Below are 5,187 nucleotides of genomic sequence, written 5' to 3'. Positions count from 1 at the left end.
TGTGTCGTCCATTTGATGATCCGCATTGTAAGCTTGCCTAGGTATCTCTAGTCCGGGAGGAAGACTAGTAGGATAGAAACATCTGGTAGAAAAAAACTAGAAAAAATCAATCAAAACTGCCAGATTGGAATTGGATGGCCCAGATCTTGGTGGAGTTGTTATTTTTTCTCAAGTATCCTTCTTCGTGTCCCCTTCGCAGCACAGCACAGGCCCTGAAATTCCCCAATATTTTAACAGCCCTCTCGCTTGCCGCCGGCGACGGCGGTCCAGATCCGTTGTGCTCGTCGCATCCCTCCCATCCGAGGCCCCAGCATCCCGCGTACGGCAATCCAGTGGTGGGTTCCCTACCTCCCTCCCCCTCCCCTCTCAGGATATAGCCGCACCTCGTCGGCGGCAAGTCGGTGGTGGGCTCCTCGCTTCCTTTCCCTCTCAGGCTCAGGCTCAGGCTCATGGTTCTTTTTTTCTGCAGTGCTCTTCAGTGGCATTGCTCATTACTTGATGGCGAGGCATGACACCTATGATTGACAAGGAAACTCACGAGCCTTGCCGTTGTTAACATAGACTGGGATCATATTAAGGTGCGTACACTAAATCATTAATTACAGTACTAGTATTTTCTTGATAAGTATCCTCTCTGCCTAAACTATTTTAGCCATGCTCAAAAGGTAGTACTCCAGTAGTATGTTTATTTAAGTTGCTTGAGAATCGATGAAAGAATGTGTTTGAAGCCCCAACTTGTATGTGAGGTTAACATGTAGTATTTCTGATAGTACAGAAGGCGTGGAGGAGGGTTCGGGAAGGAGGTCAGGCGGACGTGGCCGAGGCGTTGGAGGGAGTAGCCCGTGATCTTTCGTAATGGAGTAGGGATGTGGTGGGGGACACCGAGAAAAAGTTGAAGGAGGCAAAACGCGAACTGGAGGAGTGTAGAAAGCAGGATATTTCACCGGTGAAAGTGGCGGAGGAGGTGAGGCTGCGGTGTTTGGTTGATCATCTGGAGGAGGTACTAGATATCAATTGGAGACAAAGAGCACACGCATGGTGGCTAAAGGAGGGGGATAGAAACACGAAGTTTTTCTTTAGATATGCTTCGGCAAGAAGGAAGGCCAACAGGATCCGGAGGCTTAGGAAGGAAGATGGAGTAGTAGTAGAGGAAGGTAGGGAGCTCACTAACTATGTCATGTCTTATTTTCAGGAGCTGTTCACTTCAAATGGTAATGTGCAGTATGATGAGCTCCTCCGTGCTGTGCCAGTTAAGGTTACTAGTGCCATGAATGCTAGCCTTATGGCTGCTTTCTCAGATATGGAGATCAAGGCTGCGCTTGACCAGATAGGTGACATGAAAGCACCGGGCCCGGACGGTATGCCAGCATTGGTCTTCAAGAAATACTGGCAGTTGATGGGCATGAACATCATCGAGGAGGTCCGGCGTGTGCTTGAAGGAGGAGATTTGCCTACGGGCTGGAATGATACACATGTGGTACTCATACCAAAGGTCAAAAACCCCGACAGAATTAAAGATCTTCGTCCAATAAGCTTGTGTAACGTGCTGTACAAGATCGTCTCAAAGGACTGGAAAGGAAGAGTTTGCGGCAGTTAAGGTGGACATGAGTAAGGCATACGACCGTGCTGAGTGGGCCTTCCTAGAAGCTATGATGAACAAACTTGGGTTCGCAAGCACGTGGGTGAAGCTGATAATGAAGTGTGTAACTTCAGTAAGGTACAGAATCAAGGTTAATGGCGAGCTGTCTCAGCAGTTTTCGCCTTCAAGAGGACTACAACAGGGGGACCCAAGTTCGCCGTATCTGTTTGCAATCTGTGCGGAAGGGTTGTCGGCCTTGTTGAATGATGCCCAGCAGCGAGGTACTTTCAGTGGCATACGGATATGCCCAGGAGCGCCGTCCATATCGCACTTGTTCTTTGCGGACGACTCGGTCCTGCTCATGCGTGCGTGGATAGAGGAGGCTCTGGAGTTAAAACGGATCCTTCAGGTATACGAGCGGTGCTCGGGACAGTGCGTTAATCATGAGAAGTCCGCGGTGATGTTTAGCAAGAATAGCTCGGGACAGACAAAGGGAAGTGTGAAATGTGCGTTGGGCATTGACAGCGAGGCCTATAATGAGAAATACCTGGGCCTTCCGGTGTATATTGGGCGGTCCAAGCGTAAGGCATTTGCTTACCTAAAAGATCGCATTTGGAATCATATGCAGGGCTGGAATGAGAGGACACTATCTCGGCAAGGCAAGGAAATCCTAGTAAAAGGGGTGGCGCAGGCGGTTCTGACATTTGCAATGTCTGTGTTCTATCTCACCAAGACCTTTTGTGAAGAGTTAAGCTCTATGATTGCTAGATACTGGTGGAGCCAGTAAGATAAAGATAACAAGGTCCATCGGGTGAGCTGGCAAAAGCTAACAAGATCTAAGGGCAGAGGTGGCCTTGGCTTCAGAGATATTCATGATTTTAATATTGCTATGCTAGCCAGCCAAGTATGGCGTATGATTGAGCAACCAAACAGCTTGTGTGCACAACTCATGAAGGCCAAGTATTTCCCGGACAGCTCTATCCTTGAGGCTGGGGAGAGCTCAAATATGTCGTATGCATGGCGCAGTATCACCTATGGTATTGAGCTGGTTAAGCAGGGAATGATTTGGCGTGTGGGGGATGGGGAGAGTATTCATATTTGGGATGACCCCTGGATACCCAGGGCTTGGTCGAGGCGGGTCATCACGCCCCGAGGGGGTAATCTCCTCACCAAAGTAGCTGAGCTCATCGATCCAACCACGGGTAAATGGGACACGGAGCTGGTCACTGATATGTTTTGGGAGGAGGATGCCAACCTGATTCTTCAGATGCCACTTCGAGATGGGGCAGTGGATTTCCTCGCATGGCACTTTGACGCTAAGGGCGTGTTCTCAGTCAAGCAAGCGTATAAGCTGAAACGAGCACTGTTCGAGCCGGAGAATGCGTAGGCGAACGGAGCACCGAATGGTGGGGGGGATCTAGATGCCGGAGGAGAAGCTAAATGGAAACGCTTGTGGAAGCTGCCGTGCCCGGGGAAGGTGAGGCATTTCATGTGGCGTCTTGCACACAACACGCTCGCCAACGAAGGATATCTTATGCAGGAGAGGAATGGCGATTGAGAACCGTAACTGTTTCCTGTGCAACATGAGAAACGAGACGGCAAAGCATTTGTTTGTGGAGTGCCATGAGGTTAAGCAAGTCTGGCGGGAGCTTGAACTGGAACATGTTCGACAAAGATTGACTGAGTGCAATACGGTAGACTCCACTTTGCAAGTTCTGTGGCAGATCCCGGAGAAGGACCGGATGGTGGTTATCATCATGTGGTGGCAATGGTGGAGTCAGCGCAACAAAGTCCGCGAGGGAGACAAGCCGATGGATCACATGCAGTTCGCGGCTAGAGTTGCATGCACCGCCGGAGAGTACCAGGGGTGTTTCTGCAAAACACCCTCCCCGCCAGCAAGCATGACGTGCTGGTCCCCTCCTCCAGAGGATACTATTAAATTCAACGTGGACAGGGCTTTCACTGCCGATGGCATGCAAGGGGGCTGGGGCGTAGTTGCGCGGGATCATACTGGAGGGGTGGTAGTTGCGCGGGCCGGTCGAGTTGATTATGCCGCAAATGCTTTCACTACAGAACTGGTGGCCGTGGAGCACGCGCTCGACCTGGCGGCAGAGCTGGGAGTCGTGCGACTGATTGTTGAGATGGATGCCTTGCTACTTGAACAGGCCCTGAACAGGCGGTCTCCGGATTTCTCCCGACAAGCGCAGGCCATTGAGGACATAAAGGTGCAAGCCCGGTTGTGGTTCTCCTTCTGCGTGTTTAGCCACTGTAGACGCGGAGTAAACATGCCAGCGCACCACTTGGCCAGGTTAGGACTTGCTCGCCCTGTTGGCGATCTTCTAGTTGCTGATCATGTAATTCCAGCCATTGTGGCTGATTGTGTAATGGGCGATATTGCCCAGACTGTTTCGTAATAAAGCTTAATGCTTACCCTAAAAAAAACATGTAGTATTTCTTTTCTGTTTTGCATTCTTGTATTTTTACTATAGATTCAAATTGTTGGAAATATGCCCTAGAGGCAATAATAAAAGCATTATTATTATATTTACTTGTTCATGATAATTGTCTTTTATTCATGCTATAATTGTGTTATCCGGAAATCGTAATACATGTGTGAATAATAGACACCAACATGTCCCTAGTAAGCCTCTAGTTGACTAGCTCGTTGATCAACAGATAGTCATGATGGTTTCCTGACTATGGACATTGGATGTCATTGATAACGAGATCACATCATTAGGAGAATGATGTGATGGACAAGACCCAATCCTAAACATAGCACAAGATCGTATAGTTCGTTTGCTAGAGTTTTCCAATGTCAAGTATCTTTTCCTTAGACCATGAGATCGTGTAACTCCCGGATACTGTAGGAGTGCTTTGGGTGTACCAAACGTCACAACGTAACTGGGTGACCATAAAGGTATACTACGGGTATCTCCGAAAGTGTCTGTTGGGTTGACACGGATCAAGACTGGGATTTGTCACTCCGTATGACGGAGAGGTATCACTGGGCCCACTCGGTAATGCATCATCATAATGAGCTCAAAGTGACCAAGTGTCTGGTCACGGGATCATGCATTACGGTACGAGTAAAGTGACTTGCCGGTAACGAGATTGAACGAGGTATTGGGATACCGACGATCGAATCTCGGGCAAGTAACATATCGATTGACAAAGCGAATTGTATACGGGGTTGATTGAATCCTCGACATCGTGGTTCATCCGATGAGATCATCGAGGAGCATGTGGGAGCCAACATGGGTATCCAGATCCCGCTGTTGGTTATTGACCGGAGAGCATCTCGGTCATGTCTACATGTCTCCCGAACCCGTAGGGTCTACACACTTAAGGTTCGGTGACGCTAGGGTTGTAGGATATGAATATGCAGTAACCCGAAAGTTGTTCGGAGTCCCGGATGAGATCCCGGACGTCACGAGGAGTTCCGAAATGGTCCGGAGGTGAAGAATTATATATAGGAAGTGCAGTTTCGGCCATCGGGGGAGTTTCGGGGGTCACCGGTATTGTACCGGGACCACCGGAAGGTCCCGGGGGTCCACCGGGTTGGGGCCACCCATCCCGGAGGGCCCCATGGGCTGAATTGGGGAGGG

The sequence above is a fragment of the Triticum urartu genome, chromosome 2 (assembly GCF_003073215.2).
Source record: "Triticum urartu cultivar G1812 chromosome 2, Tu2.1, whole genome shotgun sequence".
Classification (NCBI taxonomy): domain Eukaryota; kingdom Viridiplantae; phylum Streptophyta; class Magnoliopsida; order Poales; family Poaceae; genus Triticum; species Triticum urartu.
The sequence above is the reverse complement of the archived record's forward strand: the minus strand, read 5'-3'. Positions refer to the sequence as shown.